This window comes from Schistocerca piceifrons, chromosome X, assembly GCF_021461385.2.
Source record: "Schistocerca piceifrons isolate TAMUIC-IGC-003096 chromosome X, iqSchPice1.1, whole genome shotgun sequence".
Lineage (NCBI taxonomy): Eukaryota > Metazoa > Arthropoda > Insecta > Orthoptera > Acrididae > Schistocerca > Schistocerca piceifrons.
Genome location: NC_060149.1, coordinates 421,435,382 through 421,454,026, shown reverse-complemented (window position 1 = coordinate 421,454,026; position 18,645 = coordinate 421,435,382).

The following is an 18,645-nucleotide window of genomic DNA, read 5'->3' as shown; positions in this document are numbered from 1 at the left end:
AAAAAGTGATATTACGCCACTTCCAAGTCACACTCGACAACACTGAAGAGGCGAAGCAAATATACGACCTCAAGGTCATGTTCCACATGCAGGTGACGGTCGGAAACTATCGAAGTCCACGGGGATTAACCCAATGTCACAACTGCCAGGAATATGGCCATGGGTCGCGTAACTGCACCCTCCGTCCGAACTGGGTAAAATGTGGGCAACAACACAAAATTGCCGACTGCCAGAAGAAACCTTAAACGGAACCGACATGCTACCATTGTAAGGGGAACACACGAGTAGCTACAAGAAATGTCCAGTATATCTGAAAATCGTGCAGACGCAAGAGAAAAGGAATGCGAAAACCTCTGCACAGAACAGGCTGGAGAACGGAAGAAACAAATAGACCTCACAACTAAATCTCGCCCGCTTTCCAGCCCTACGACAAACAAGAGGATGGGGATGGACACAGCCAAACACCAAGCTGACAACAGAAAACAACACCAATACCTCCGAATCTCCATCGCAACCAGCAGCAGGACTCCTTGCAGACATTCAAGAACTCCTAGGTTTCATCACCTAGTTTGACATCCTAAAAATCGTAAACACGATCAGAACAACTGCCGAGAAATTAAGACAGGCACAGGACTCTTTCACAAAAATCACAATTCTATTTCAAGCTGCTTTTAGCCTTCTCGGCAGCAAGTAGAACAATAAATATCATGAATTGGAATGCCAATGGCACAATAACTCAGAAGAATACCCTAGCGGAATTTCTAGACGAGCATAAAATAGATATAGCTCTCATCAACGAAACACACCTTCAACCAAACCAGACCTTCAAAATCAGAAACTATAAGGTCCTCAGAAACGACAGACCAAACAGACCAGGTGGAGGAACGGCCATCCTGGTCAAAAGCTAAATAGTTCACAGACCTATCACCTCACCTCACCTCGTCTCACTGTGATGAAGTCAACGGCAGTAGAAACAAGACTCTTCAATAAAACGGTCACCATAGCCGCAGCCTATAACCCACCAACTGGAAGGAGCATGTCCCCGCAAGACCTTGAGCTCCTATTCCAATTAAATCAAAATGTTCTGATCAGCGGTGATCTAAATCCAAAACACAGGGCCTGGAACCGCAACGCTACGAATACCAACTGCAGAACGCTCCGCAGATTCCTGGACAATAATCCAAATACGTCAATTATAGCTCCAGACAGGCCAACGCACTTCACCACGACACAAGATGTCGCCCTGATATATTGGACATCTTTTTAGCTAAAACTCTCTCGTGGAACACAACAACTACGGCGGTACTGTGTGGCTGGTCCCGGCGGAGGTTCAAGTCCTCCCTCGGGCATGGGTGTGTGTGTTTGTCCTTAGGATAATTTAGGTTAAGTAGTGCGTAAGCTTAGGGACTGATGACCTTAGTAGTTAAGCCCCATAAGATTTCACACACATTTTTAACTACGTCGGTCAGCGACTTAGACTCGGACCACAACCTTGTAGTCCTCGAGATAAACGGGAACCTGGTCAACTTTCATGACAATAGAATTCCCAAGGACATCAGTACAAACTGGATAAAATACAACCAACTAGTTTCATCCTCCCCCCCCCCCCCCCCCCCCGAGAATTACCTGTGCTTCAAACTAAAACCCAAATAAACAGAGCAATAGAAGAAATTACCACAATCATAAAAGAATGTGCCAAAAAAGCCTCAACAACAATAACTCACACCACCAGAAGATACACACTACCGCCACATATCCGCAACCTAATAACAAAAAAAGGAACGCCAGAAAAATGTGGCAAAATTATAGAGACATAGCCGACCGCCGAAAAACTGAACAACTGGCCAGGAGGGTCAAAAGGGAGCTACAAAAACAGGGAAGTGAAGCCTGGGGGGCAATCTTACAACAAGCTGAACGAAATGAGGAAAAAGTTTGGAAAATCATTATAAACAGGAAAATGAACGAAACACCGGTACAGACGCTCCATGGAGAACGTGGAATAGTATACGATCCCATAGATCGAGCTGAAGCACTGGCGGAGTCGCATGAGGGGCAATTTCAAGCACCAGAAGCAGTGCACGAAGACAGCGACGACCACCAGGAAACGGTACTTAGGAGGGTAAACCGCATAGTAGGCGCCCTGATCAGAACGTCCTTCAACCCAGTAAATGCAGACACCACATGTCACCATATCAAAAACATACATACCAAGGAGACTGCAGGCCCAGACCACATACAACCACCACTTCTGCATCACTTATCACCAGTAACAATTAATTTTCTAACGTCAATATATAATGCCTGCTTAAGCCTGAATTACTTTCCCAAACCGTGCAAGCAGGCCCGTATCATCACTCTGCTGAGGTCAGATAAGGATTTACTCTTCCCACTAAACTACAGGCCAATTTTCCTGTTAAACTTCTTAGGAAGAATCCTAAAAAAACTCATATAAGCTGAACTGAAAAAATTTCTTAAGGGCAACGAAATTGTGATCCCAGATCAGTTCGGATTCCGAGAGGAACACAGCACAATCCACCAGGTGACCAGAGTCATCGAGCACATATGTCAAGTCAGGAACGTAAGACACAGCACTGTAGCGGTCCTGCTTGACATTGGAAAAGCGTTCGACAGGGTGTGCCATTACGGCCTCATCTTCAAGCTGGATCAGTACAACTGCCCCAATCATATCATCAATGCCATAGCTTCATTCCTCCGCAACAGGAGAGGCTGGAGTCCCACCAGGCTCAGTGCTGGGACCCATTCTCTGTTCTATCTACACAAATGATATCCTTAAGCAACAAGGGGGTCACTTATCTCTATTTACAGATGACACTGCAGTGTACTGCAGTTGTTACAACCTGCAGTACATAGTTAGAAAAATAGAACAACACCTCGAGAACATTCAGCAATGGGCAAACCACTGGAGATAATCATCAAATCGGAGAAGACGCAGGCCATACTCTTCACATACAGAAGGGTACCTCCTAACTTCCACATCAGATTCAGTGATAAAAATCTCCCATGGTCAGACACTGTCAAGGACCTTGGCATCAAGCTAGACAAGAGGTTGACATTTCGAGATCATGTCTCTGACATCTGCAATAAAACTACAGGAACAATATTCAGACTGTACCCCATCATAAAAGGCAATAGAATCAACATGCGAGCCAAAAAGAAGATTTTTAAACTATCATCGAACCAGACGTCACCAATGGGTCTGAAATCTGGTCAATGGCCGCTGACACTAGGTAGAAAGAGTAAAAAACGAATTCTTCAGAACTGCTACTGATGCTAGGCGGTAACAATCAAACAGAGACATCTACACAAATCATAACATACTTAAAATCCCCGAAATCACTCAAATGGAATCCATAAAATTCTTTCACCAAACCTACTCACCAGAAATCTGAGTCTAAATCCACCCAATCCCAGAACAAAATTCCCCATCATAACCACTAACAGAAACTTTAACATTCCATGATAAACATTATATGACTAAAACAAGCACCATAACACCCACACACCAATATCAAATATTTTTGCACAATCACGACATTCCCATCACATTGCTGCGATACCATAATCATCAGACAGAAGGCAGGGATTACACCATATCCGATCCTTCGAACACAGGGGTTCAATATCCATCAGACCACCTCCAGGAGGGCCAGTTAGATAGTTCACTTACTTCGAGTTAGTTCGAGCGTGTCACCGAGACGGAGCCGCAGTCACAGCCTCTAGCTAAGAATCAGGCAGCACATTACGAACATAATAGTGTTCATAGCGAACTTTGTACTTCAACAGCAGTAAGGCAAAAGTGGACTATATAGGAGAGCTTGTACCACAGCACATGGGAACTGAAGTTAAGTAGCCCTTTGTCTACGAATAAAGAACCCAGTTAACAGTTGCATGCAATTTGTGTAATACAACGAGGATACCGGCAGCCAACCAACTTCCTCTCCTTGCTTCCTATGGTACAGCTCTAAAGAGACGACGAGGCGACATTAAAGCGGTTGCAGGTCTGTGTTCACAATAACAGCGTCAAGTGAAATATTGATAGTGACTACTACACACTTCGATTTTATATCGTGTAAATTATGACATTACCAAAGTTGTGCGAATTTGTTGGTATAGTATTTCTTAGAGCGATCACATGACCCATGAGCTTCTCAAATTTTCAGGCAAATGCTTCTAACATTATTCATTTTTCTCAGCTATAGTTTCTTGCAAGTTAAGCCAAAGCAATGTACTGAGCCATAACATAAACACATTATTATTATATTAAAATATTTTACATATTTTATTGTTATGATTAAAATCCTAGACATTTATGGTACGTTAAAAGTAATGGTGATGGTAAATTACTTTTTTTGGGGAGGGGGGGGGGGAGGGGTAGGCGACGGTGAGGAGGATGAGGTAAGACACTGTGACATCCTCCCTCTCTTCAGTCCCAACCCTGGATCGGCGCCTGAGGTTACAGGTAAACAGGATAGAGAGGAATGAACCCAGCAGGGAATCCTGTGTGAGCCCAACACAAGTCAGGCAGCGACGAAACACCTCTCTCGGTGCGTACGACAAAGATCCGCTTCTGTCGTGTAGTGTGACGTGCGATACAAGATTTCTTGCACCAGCAACTTGCGCCGGTCGCGGTGGCCGAGCGGTTCTAGGCGCTTCAGTCCGGAACCGAGCGGCTGATACGGTCGCAGGTTCGAATCCTGCCTTGTGCATGGATGTGTGTGATGTCCTTAGGTTAGTTAGGTTTCAGTAGTTCTAAGTTCTAGGGGACTGATGACTTCAGATGTTAAGTCCCATAGTGCTTAGAGCCATTTGAACCAGCAACTTACATAGCATTTCCTCATGCCACAGAGAATCGCAGGCGTGAAAGACGTCATGCAGCGTTGCTCCAATTCACCAATGTACTCTCGATGTTACACGGTATCCAGGTCGTCCTTCACTAATCGAATCTGTTGGCGTGCTACCGAGTGTGGGCGCCGGAGTCCGACTTGCCCATCAGGTATGAGTCCCTTTCTGCTGAACGTTCTCCTATAGCCTCTTCAAGTACAGTAGCTCTAAAACTTTGGAGGGTTCCGGATGTAAGGAGATGTGGGGGAGTGTCAGTCTTCCCGTGGCTTGGGAATGGCCGAAACCTCTGCGTGCTTCCGAGATTCCGAGTACTCCCCAGAGCTAGTGACTGCATTGAAGCCGCTGCAATCTTCTCCACCGTTAAGGGCGGTATTTTCCGCAGCATGATATTGATGACGTGGTCGTCCCCTCTGCGGCCTTCCTCGCGTTCAGCTGTTGGGGCTGGCGCTGCACATCTGGTGCTGTGGCGGGAGCACGGTGGCTGCGCTCATGTTACACTGCCAGGCAGGGCGGCAGCCGCTGTGTACACCGGGTCGGGCGGGCCATCTATCATCGTGAATTTTCAACAAGTATGTCCGCCAGGGGCGTCCGGTTCGCAAATGATGGTGTCGCCGACGTGCAGCGGCCATATTCTCTGCGTCTTGCTAAGCGACTGCAGCGTCACCTTCCTCGCCGATCTGTTCTCTACCTGTAACGAGGGCTCTTTACACCCGTGTTGGATAGCGGTGAGCTTCCTCTTCCGCCTTTATCTCCCGCCACATCCTCTTGGTGGCACGATACTGCTTCATCTGTCACACGCGAAAGACACACTTCTTCTTCATTCTGGCTTCTAGCAGGTGTGGAAGAAGCAGCCTCATCATCTCCATTCCATTGTAACTGCTGCCAAATCGTGCGCAAGCTTCCATACACTGAGGCCAGCCTCGCTAGTTTCCTTGCATCTTAAATACTATAACAACTTTGAATACGCTGCCTGACAAAAAAAAAAAAAGCGAAGCACCCAGAAGACATGGTCGGACGTCAACGTAACTCCTTATACGTATACACCATAGGCGGGTATATAAAAGATTAGAGTTGCAGTTCTCTGTGACAATGGCCACCATAGTGCATTACTGTTGTTCCTGATTAGTATTGTTACCATGCCTTTTAGGGTATAAAAAGGCCGGGAACAGCCTCAGACGTTCACTGATCGCTGTGAAGAACACATTCGTGTGAGACAGCGTTATTACCACCTAACAGAGTTTGAAAGGGGCCTCATTGTGGGTATCCATTTAGCTAGCTGGTCGAATCGTCCAATATTCAGATTTGTGTAGCATGCAGATGTGACAGTGGCCCGATGACTGACTGCATTAGAACGTAAGTGCATGCATACTCGTCGACAAAGTTTCAGTCGACTAGATCTGACCTCCATCAGGGAGAATCGCCTTATTGTGCATCAAACACATCATAACCACTTCACCGAGAACAAGTCACGGACTTCCTGCAGCATTCTATGTCATCAAATGGTTCAAATGACTCTAACCACTATGGGACTTAACATCTGAGGTCATCAGTCCCCTAGAATTAGAACTACGTAACCCTAACTAACCTAAGGACATCACAAACATCCATGCCTGAGGCAGTATTCGAATCTACGACCGTAACAGCAGCGCGGTTCCGGACTGAAGCGCTCAGAACCGCTCGGCCACAGTGGCCGGCTCTGTGTCATCCCACACTAATGGTCGGATATTGGCACCAGCCGAACTAGGGAATTACGGTCGCATTCTTAGGCTGCCGTAGCCCCAAAAATCAAATGACTGCGTTTCGAGTGGTCCCGTAACCAGGATGCATTGACCATTGGCGAATGGCGTCGCTTTGCGTTCAGGAATAAAACGCGGTTCTGCATTATCCTGGACGACCATCGTCGGCGACAATGACGGTGACGTGGGGAGATGCACTATTCTTCCAACGTTTCAGAGGGGCGGAGTGGTGGTGCTCCTGGTATCATGGCGTGAGGAGTCATCAGTTATGACTTCAGGTCACGGTTGGCAGTGACTGAGGGAACTCTAATGGCCCAACGGTACGTTACAGCGATTATGGTAGCCAGCTGAGAAGAAGACCCATTCTTCCAATCTTTTGGAGAGGTACAGCGTGTTACTCTTGGTACATGAAGTGGGGAAACACCGGGTAGAACATCAGATCACCGTTTGTGGTAGTAGAGGGAACTCGTATGTCATGGACATCCTTTTTCCTCGTATGTTGTTACCTTTTATGCGAAGTATCTTGGTTGCATTTATCAACAGGACAATGCTCGTCCACACATGACACGTATCTCTATTAACTTTCTGCTTGATGTTCAGGTACTCCTGTGGCCAGCAAGAGCCCCATGTCTGTAGAACACGTGTGGGACCAGTTTTGACGTCAGCTCCGTCCCACTGTTTTTATCCAGGATATCAGTCACCAGTTACAACAGTTGTGGGCCAGCTTTCCTTACGTGTGGATAAAATGGCTTTATGACGCCCTCCCCATCCGAATCAATACAGGCCAGAGGGGGTGCGACCTCATATTGTTAAGAGGGTTCATGCTGCCACGTTCTTCGTAAATTTTAGTCGACATTGTAATCATTAAAATAATATCACTTGTTCTCTCAACCCTTGAAGTTTCATTTGGTTTCCGCCTCCCCTTGTGGGTGTTTCACTGTTTTTTGTCAGGCAGTGTAATTATTGGACTCGTGTTTTCACACTGAATAAAACTGTATTTAACTGTATCTTTTACAGTTTCCGTGACAGTGTTGCAACTTTTCGGAATTAGTGACATGCAATAAAAATAATTTAAAGTAATATATCAGAATGCAATTGGCATATCATCCTTATAGGATGTAACATAGTCTTTGACGTAGTTTGTCAGAACAATTGCATTCAGCAGCGTATATGAGATATCATCCTAATTAAGTAAAATAAGGAAGAAATCTTTTTACTATGTTACCTTATCTCACACATTAGAACACTAGTCCTACGACTTGCTGGTTAGGTTGTATTGATTTACTGTTGATGAAACCCGTGAAATAGTTCTAATTAGAAGTTTTCCAGCTTTAGGGGCTATGTAAATAATCATGCAATATAATTCAGCTTTTAGCTCTCCTGAATGACTAACTGTTGACATATCTATTGTCACTGTAGCCGTTTCCGTTTAGTAGCTAATAATTTCGCAGTCACTGCGCTAATTACACTGTTCTACAAAAACTAAAACCTTTTCCTGTTGGTGGAGGGAAAAGTTGTGATTCTTATAGCAGTTTCAAAGGTCAGTCGAAATCAGTTTTCATATTTCTCCATCATGGATAGACCATTTATTTAATACATTAGTATATAAATGTGAACTTATTTCTCGGAATTCAAGAGACAACATTTCAGTTACGTAATCTAACTCTAACCTATTAGGGAAGCGTTGGAAGGTGATGTCTGTGGCTGTATTCACCAAAGCATTCGCTTTCTAGCATATATTTTAAAAAAAGAGAAGAGAAAATAATACAAACTGTGCAACAAAAAATTACATGTCTCAATTTTTGTATCTTGTATGGAGTGTCTTTCTTGTCTCTAATGATACTCCAGCGATAGTCTGCAACCATTGTAGGCATCCACTTTCCTTCATATCATTTTTCCATAGCAGATATGTGTTAATGCAATCTTTCTCCGTGATTGTCTGATACATCACCCCAGCTCGCTAAGAAGAAGTCAGTGTGAGAGTCCAGGAAATGTATTTTCAAAGACATGTTGCAACCAAGATTTTGATAAGCGTGGATCTTTAGATTCACGACTTCCTTATAATTTGCAGCTCTTTTTCTCCAAAGGAAATTTTTTGGGACTTTCTTAAAACATTGCCATGCTCACGCTTCTGGATCGGTTAGGCATGTTTCAAAATTTTGATCTAACTGAAGTTCTCTGATCTGTGGGCCCACAAACACATCTACTATTATTTTTGCTTCTTAGGAAGTTTTTGAAAAAGATAAGCAAATCCTCTGCCAGCTTGATCTATCATCTTTACAAATTGTTTAAGTAAACCGAGTATTATGTGAAGAGGTGGAAAAAGGATATCTTCACGAGCTAGCAGACTTTGACGTTGAACATTATTTTCACCCACCTTCCAATTTCGTTCAAGCCATTTCTTTTTTATGTAGTGGGATTTCCTATCACGACTATCCCACTTGCATAGAAAACAAGCATTTTTTGTAACCTTGTTATATGTCCAATAACAATGCAATTACTTTGAAACCGCTACAAATCATTTACGATCACTGTTTAAAATTAATGTGAGAAAATTTTCTAAAATTTCGTAACTTTCTTTAGCCAAACTGGTATACGCAATTGGGACAGAGTTATTTAATTTCCAGTGTGCCGCTAAATACTATTGAGACTTATTTTCGAGGCATCTATAAAGAATCTCCACTCGTGTGGATTGTATTTGAAGTCGATTGCTTTCATTAACCCTGCAAAACGTTACAAAATATCATTGCCCACCGTTTGCGAAGTAGGAAATAAAAATGCGTTCTCTTCGTCTAAATTCACTGATATTCGTACTTTGGCGGAGAAACTTATATTCATGTAACCTCGTACCAAGGAGTTCTGCCCTTTTTGCTTAGTACTACGTCACGCACAAAATCATTTAAATCCGCTTGTGTGGCGTTGAACTACTACATGTGTACTGGTACAGAGGATCATATCTTTTAGGAGATATTATAGTTCCTTCATTTCCATCCAGTTCACTGTCATTATCGACTTTTTCGTCTGTATGCCTTGAAGGAACTGGAAGACATTTAGAGTGTGACACTGGCGTCGTGCGGAGTGTAGGTCCGGAGAGACAATGTGTGTGTTTGGTTTCTTGTTTGTAAATCCCTGAACATTCGTTACACAAAAATAACAATAAGAAATGTTGTCTTTTGGTTCTTTCCAAATCATAGGTACATCAAATAACACAGCATTTTCTTTTCCATTTCACCTGTTAATTAATTTACAAGAACAAATTGCACAATATATATGTGGCTCCCTTTCTTTATACTGACCTCCAACACCTATTCCAAAATAATATTTGTAAGTATTCTTTATACAGGGTGAAATTCAGTTTCTTATAAACGTGAATTCCCACAAATGTAACAGAATTTGGAACAGTATAATTTTTAACTGATAATATATAAAGACACAAGTATTTACTCCCTTCCTCCTTACCTATGTACTTAGTTACTTCTCTTTCCAGTATTCCAAAAAAATCAGAATCACTCACTTTAAACGCAGTAACACTAGAGGCTTACTGACAGTGACTCTGAGATTAGATTTGATGAAATCCGTGTTTATGGCGGTACACAATCGAGACAGTAGTACCAACATTTCAATGCTAACACAGTTGTCATAAATACTGAAGTTAATATTGGCAATTATTATTTACAAATCTTTTCCCTGTTTACCGCAAATAATGCTTTTCTTGTCATATAAATGTTCAGATAACTGGAAAACTATCTCTGCAAGCGAAATTCTGATTTTAGATCCGGACTTCGCATTAAAATTCGTATAGAGTCACACCCTTTTACCCCAGAAATAGTACCCTTAGAGAACAGTATTTTTTGTGGTTCGGTATGTGTAACTCTTAAAGCAAATGACGTATAGAACAGATCAATGCTCCAGTAATTTTATTTTAGAAATAACTTTAGTTTGGTCTATCTGTCACTTCCTCATATGTGAAATTCTACCAGTTGTTTTATTCGCTGGTATCCGTAGGCAGTGTTTTCGCCGCCATTGCACACTAGCAGTAAGTTCCATATTTTCCGCAGACGAAACTGGAATTGTCAGGCCGTCGATATCACGTGTTTCGTACCTGCTACAGACGGTTAGCCGCGTGACACTCGCCCACACTGAATGTGACACACGGAACTCCTCCCTCTAGCTTGTCAGGCTGCCCCTCACAAACTCCAGAAATCCTATACATATAAAAATTCCATCGCTTTGCCAGTTCTTTCTGAACACGGCACACTGCCACAATTCCACCAACATATACACGTCTTAGTATTCACCTTCGCGTATTTAGCATCTTGTCCCAAGGCAACTTTATCAGGAGGCGAAATATAATTTGCGTCGGCAAGGCCGGGATTAAGACTTTTTGGTTGCTCTCTCGTGAATACACAACCTACAGGTAAGCAAGCAGCCCACGCAGATGCTGCAGTTGGGGTACAGATTTAGGAGATTTAGAAACGGCTGTCTGACTAAAGTGCTTTAATGCTCATTTCTTTTATCAAATCAACTCTTCATTTAATAAATTTTTTCTAGAAAGATGTACATTAATCAGGAACACACATTTACAGTAACTTCCAGTGGCAATAAAAAATTTGCTTGTAATAAAGTTGAGTTAAAAGGGATACTAAAGGATTAATTTGTTGCCAACTTCTTCTACGTAAATGACGAATTTCATATAAGAACCAAATGATGTATGTTTGGTTATACATTTCAGTCAGAGAACACAGCAGCTGTTATCGTAAATTGCACCGTAGGAAATACTGCAACAAACACTTTTTTTTTTATATAATTTCATTGTACCACTACTAGTTTCGGGCCCGAACCAATCGCTGGATGGTAGCATTGACTTCTTTTCTAGTTTTAAATTTGTGTCCTCAAATACAGCAAAGCTTTTGTGGTGCAAAGTTTACAAAAGATTTTACATATGCGTCCTAAAACATAACAAAGACTTTATGACTACGTAGTTTTAAAACATATATATGCTCTATGCATTGTACTTACTTGACATATAGAGTGCATATATTTTGCACTCAGTAGAATATTTTTCATCATGATCAAAGGCAAGAGTTCTCTGTTATTATTGATAAATGCAGGAGTTGTTTATGAATAACAGGTACATGTTTAATATAAGTTCGACGAAGTATTGAAGCGATGTTTGATATATGCTTGTTTTCCGCTTTTTTTATTTTATGTTTTTTGAGAAAATTGCGTTTTTTATCACTATATGATAAATCTGTATTGTTTTCTTTATTTTTACTGCAACATTCCTCTATTTCGCGTTAAAAATCAACAATTTTCTAATAAAACCTAAATTAAGCTTTGACGGCTTCAATGCTCTTATAAATACAGTTCATTTTTAAGTAATAGAGGCAAAGATAACTATGTAGAACAAAAATTTCCGTAGGCTACTTTATATAACCTCACTCAGTTTCTAGACGGTTCACAGCTTCCGGCTTCTAGGGGAATCTGTAAAACGTTTACAGCTTACGCAAAGAAAGCAATCGTTATGAGGTAACAGCCGACAGCTATGCAACACACGTAACGTACAGATCACATGAGCGCGACCTTAACTAACCAAAGTTACTAGGAAAGCAACCTTTGCCTGCCCTACTTATGAAAGCCTACAGCAGTCTACGGTAGTTTTACAACTCTACATACAAATAACACTGCCAGAAAAACAAACCTGAGACATAATCGAGTAGGACTAAATGCAAGCTTGAGGGCATAAATTGGGCATTGTTGTTGTCGACAGCAAGTTCCGTAAGTGAATAGGACACGTTTGTTTCCAAACAAGACGCACAGAGTATACGGTCGACATCTGCACTGTTGTGCACTATTTTCAGTGCAATAGAGATACAAAGCAAACAGAGACAACAAACCAAACGAAAATCCAATTAATCTATAACGAGCCACGGAGACCGTGGGTCCGTTACACCAAAATACGCAGAACGTATCTCTGAACAATCTCTGAAAGTTTGTCTGTGGAGTTTTGCTTCACCCTGTTTAAGTCATTATGAAACTCTCCTGAGCCATCGTCAGCAATTTTTCGTTGTCCGCCTTTCTGATATCCCTACCAAAAAGGAGTAACAGCTTAATAAGAAAGTCAGAAACTTGCAATAAGTTGTGGGAATCTTCACAAATTTGTTTAGTCAGAGCATTAGTGTAACAGGTAAGTAAAAACCAACATATTGTTAACGAACTGTTTTTAGATCTTAAAAACAAATCAAAATGTAAATAAATTAATTACATGCCACTGATGATGCTTTACCTCAAGAAAGCGAAACGCGTCTGGTGAAAAAAACACGTACTTTTTGTAGTTGCAATGACAGAACGAAAATACGCTTAAGTAACAGGTGTATTCAACACACAGCTCTACAACAGAAGGAACCAATGGTTTCAAAGGCTCTGAGCACTATGGGACTTAACATCTGTGGTCATCAGTCCCCTAGAACTTAGAACTACTTAAGCCTAACTTATCTAAGGATATCACACACATCCATGCCCGAGGTAGGATTCGAACCTGCGACCGTAGCAGTCGCGCGGTTCCGGACTGAGCGCCTAGAACCGCTAGACCACCGCGTCCGGCAAAGGAACAGGAAAGCGGGGTAGTGACACTGGTACAGTACGTATTGCATCATCTAAAGCATACCGTGGTTTTTCCAACACAATTTACATAAAAATGAAACCTTGGTGAGTTTTCCGTTGCTCGAAACTACGTCATTGCTTACCTGGATTTCTAAATACACCCAAAGAAATTCATGTCGTATTTAAAAGGTGGTTCCAAAGGCAATGTCAAGGTACTCAAGGACGAGATTGGAACTGAAATTAAGGGTAGCACAGCGAAAGCAAATTGCTTAACTCCATTTCTGATGTTCCTTTACAACGTAAACCCATGAGAACTGCTACATTTTAATTCTCACAGCATTTCAAAGATGCGTGGTACAGTTACTTGTGTCAGTGGTGTTGACAAACAACTGAAATTGCTAAAGTTGGGCAAATCTCCGGTGCCCGATAGAAACTCTGTAGACTCTATACCGAATCTGCGGCTGAGTTAGCCGTTCTTTTAAGAATAATATACTATGGGCATTTCAAAGAGAAAAAAACAGTGCCACATAGTTTAAAGAAAGTACAGACTACATCCCTCTACAAGAAGGAAAGCGGAAGTGATCCACAAAACTCAAAATGTGTGTGAATTCCTAATGTACCAAACTGCTTAAGTCATCGGACCCTAGACTTACACACTACTTAAACTAAATTACACTAAGAACAACACACACACCCATGCCCGAGGGAGAATTCGAACCTCCAGCGGGAGGGGCCGCGCAGTCCGTGACTTGGCGCCTCAAACCGCGCGGCCACTCCGCGCGGCCTCCACAAAACTATCATCCAATTTTACATGAACAAACATTTGAAGTAAGTTTACAAATTCGTAACACTTTGAAATCCTATCGACATTCGAGTTAATATTTGTGCAGCTTTTTTCAGACAGTATTTCATTATAGATGACTGCATGATCTGCGAAGAGTCTGAGATATCTACTAAAATTTTCTACAATCTCATTTATATACAGCATGAACAGCGATAGTCCCAACACACTTCTCTGGGACACACACGAAGTTACTTCAAAATCTGTCGGTAACTCTCCATCTAAGATAACTTGCTGCGTCCTCGTTACCAAGAAATCCCTAATCGAGTAAAAATTTTTTGATGATATCCCCTACGATCGTACTTTTTGTAATAAGCGTTGGTGTCGTACCGAATTAAATTCTTTTCGGAAGTCAAGAAAAACTGAAACTTCATGACAGCCTTGACCCGTGGCTTTCAGAATATCAAGAGAGAAAAGTGCTAGTTGAATTTCGCATGATCAATTTTCTCGGAATCCATGTTGGTTAGCATGTAGGTGGTAATTCTGTTCGAGATACCTCATGACGTTTGACCTCAGAATACATTCTAAGATGTCAAGGGACATCCATGTGTTGTAGAATCTTAGAATGTATTCTGGGGTCAAACGTAATGAGGTATCTCGAACAGAATGACCACCTACATGCTAACCAGCATGGATTCCGAGAAAATCGATCATGCGACGGTCTACCTCTACTGAAACCACCTTTGCAGCACATTTTAAAGAATCAAAACACAAACCTCTCAGTTAATGATTTGATGAAGGCTCTGTACAAAATAAATATAGGTGCATTAGAAGACCTGGAAATTTACAAATATCTTAGAGACAAGCCCAACAGAATTTTAAATGAAAAGAAAGAGTTGCGAAATAATAAATTCCTCGAAAATTTTGCACCACTTCTAGGGCGAATTCCTGCAGCATCTTAGAGTTCGCCGGCATTGTCATGACTCAAAATCAACGCAGACGCTGTTCATTTGATTATGAAGATAGCTCAATCCTCAGATATTGTGGTTTAAATATGTAGAAGTAAAATGTTATCATTTTTATCATTGTGTTGTAACTGGTAGATTAAGCATTGTTATAATTGAAATGGCAACAAAGTCACACACTTTTCTAGTCCTATATGCAAAATATTAGATATCTATAGAAAGCCTAGGATACATGTGTGCATCATGTTTGTAAATATGTAGTGTAACGCTGCTAAAAGTTCTTCGTAACACCATCTTCTGCTAAACTGACAATATTTGCTATCGTAGATATTTTATCATCAAAGAGCTAACAAATATATCCAGTAAGCTATAACATCTAGCGTATGTTATGTTCTGATTAATAACTACTTTTAATTTTAACTGCAAGTGGTATACTAATGCTCTAATATTGTTTGATTTAAAAAATTAACAAGATACATGAAAATGGCCTCTGGTTGAAACTGTACAATACTTCGAAAATAAAATAAAAATTAACAGTTGCAGGCATCATGGAGTAATTCAAAAAATATCCATCAAAAGTTTCTGAAACAGATGTCTTTAAACGTTGTAGTGTCTCATTTCTATCGCTGTGTCGAAATCAGGCCTTCATGTCTTTCAACGTGAAAATGTGACTGCCCATGTGTGTAGATATACCAAACTCTGCACTTATGTCTAGCGCTAAATCCCAGAGCCTATCACGTTGTTTCATAAGATGAGCGCACGTGACACTAGTAACGATATTTCGTCTGTCAGATGAGGACGTTAAGCTCTCCGGTCCCTTTAGTGTTGATCAAGGGGACTACGCTATGTGTGAGATATGGTCTGTGTAACTTCCCTGTTTTTGGTACGGTTCTTTCGTCGAACGATCGGTTGTAGAGCATATGATCGCTAAATATGGAGCTATTATATCAGCAGTCTCTGAAAGGAGCCAATTTGGTATACTGTCTTGATCGGAAGACTCTTTTATAAAGTGATTTGAGTTTTTTCGCTACGCCGAGGATATCTACTTTTAAGTTACTCATGTCGGCAGCAGTTCGTGATTCGAATTCTGGACTGTTTACTTCCTCTTCTTTGTTGAAGGAATTTCGGGAAACTGGGTTTCGTAACTCTCCTTTAGTGACACTGTCATCGGAAACATTACCATGCATACGCTGTCCTAATATGAAATATCGTTATGCTTTGTCATCTTAAAAAGTGTTGTTCTTTTGTTCGGTGTCTGTTCCTTTAGTTATCTTACTTAGTATACAGTTTTATTATGATCATGTATCTTCCAATTAGCAATAATGACAATGATGCAAAATTATCAGGAGTACTGCTCCTTCATAATTCTCGCACCACTGTAAGGATATGCACTGATGAGCCAAAATGTTATGACTACTGCCCACCGCGATGTCGGTTGCCGCCTGGTGGCGCTGTGAGCACGTGATGCGGCAACAAAAGTAGGTAAGCGGAACAGACACGAACGGGGGATCGCCCTAGCGAAGATAAGGGCTGCAAATGGGGAAATCCTTTGAGATAAGCGACTTTGACAAAGGGCTGATTGTTATAACGCCGGGCTTATGAACGAGTATCTCGAAAACGGCGAAGCTGGTCAAATGTTCACTTGTTACTGTCATGAGCATCTACGGAAAGAAGTAGAAGGAGAGTGAAACAAACACTAGGCGCTAAATGGTTGGACGTCCACGACCCTTTACAGAACGTGGGGTTCAGAGGCTTGTCTGCTCTGTAAAGTAGGATAGATGGCGATCTGTGGCATCTCTGCTGACAGGGCACGAAGTTGGTGCACGCACAAGTGTTTCGGAGCATACCATTCATCGTCCATTGTTGAACATGGAGCTTCGCAGCAGACCACCCCTACGTGTTCACATGTTGACCCAACTACATGGTCAATTGCGACTGCAGTGGGCACGGGAACATCGGCATTCGACAGTCTATCAACGGAAACGTGTCGGCACTTCGGATGAATCATATTTTTACTACAGTCGGTCGATGGGCGTCTCCACAAACGACGTCATCGAGATGAACGGCGGCTCGAAACGCGCAGCGCGCCACGAATGCAGGCTGGTTGAATCAGTATTATGCTATGGGAGACATTCTCCCGCGCTTTCATGGGACCTGTGGTAGTAATCGAAGACACGCTGACAGCTGCGAACCACCTACATCCCTTCATGCTTGATGTCTATCAACAAACCGTCCGATCCCTGATACGGAGAATCAGTGATGTATTTCGTTCCAAAGACGGATAAAGAAGTTATTAAGCAGGTGGTCATAATGTTTTGGCTCATCAGTGTAGATATTCGTGTCAGTGGTGTTGAGAAAAAGATGAAACCCCTAAAATTTTTCAAAGCTTCAGCACCTAACGGAATACCAATCAGATTCTATACCAAGTTTCTGTCTGAGTTAAACCCCTTTTAACCTTAATTTATGATAGATCCCTTAAACCAAAAACGGTGTCCAGTGGTTGGAAGAAATCACAGGTAACACCCATATCTAAGAAGAGTATCAGAAGAGAACAATAAAACCAGCGTTAAATATCCTTCACATCCATTTGTTGTAGAATCTTGGCACGTATACTCTAAGACGAGTAAAGTGCCGCACCACAAAGGAATTACCCAAATGGGACGAAAATCGGTAGATGTGATGCACATGTACAAACAAATAAATGATTACAATTTCAAATGGTTCAAATGGCTCTGAGTACTATGGGACTTAACTTCTGAGGTCATCAGTCCCCTAGAACTTAGAAGTACTTGAACCTAACTAACCCAAGGACATCACACACATCCATGCCCGAGGCAGGATTCGAACCTGCGAACGTAGCGGTCGCGCGGTTCCAGACTGTAGCGTCTAGAACCGCTCGGCCACCCTGGCCGGCAATTACAATTTCAAAAACGGCTCTGAGCACTATGGGACTTAACATCTCAGGTCATCAGTCCCCTAGAACTTAGAACTACTTAAACCTAACTAACCTAAGGACATCACACACATCCATGCCCGAGGCAGGATTCGAAACCGCGACCGTAGCGGTCGCGCGGTTCCAGATTGAAGCGCCTAGAACCGCTCAGCCACACAGGCCGGCATTACAGTTTCAGAAAAACTGGATGATTTATTCAAGGGAAAGGGCTTCAGAGACTGAGCAAGTCAGTAATGTCTTAGGCCACCTCTGACCCTTATGCAAGCAGTTATTTGACTTGTCATTTATTGATAGAGTTGCTGGATGTCTTCCTGAGGAATATTGTGCCAAGTTCTGTCCAATTCGCGCCTTAGATCGTCAAAATCCCCAGCTGGTTGGAGGAAGCTGCCATTAATGCTCTCACTTGGGAGATACCCACCAACCTTGCTGGTCAAGGTGTGGTTTGTTATGCACGAATCAAAGTAGTAGAAACTCTCACCGTGTGCGGGCGAGCATTATCTTGCTGAAATGCAAGCTCAGGATGGCTTGCCGTGACGGGCAACAAAACGGGGCCTAGAGTATCGTCGATCGACGTACCGCTGTGCTGTAAGGGTGCCGTGAATGAGAATCAAAGGGGTCCTGCTATGAATAGACATTGCACCACCGACCATCGTTCCTGGTTGTCGTATGGCAGGCGACAGTCAAGTTGGTACCCCACCACTGTCTGGGGCGTCTCCAGTCACCACTTCGGCCAGAAATCTCATT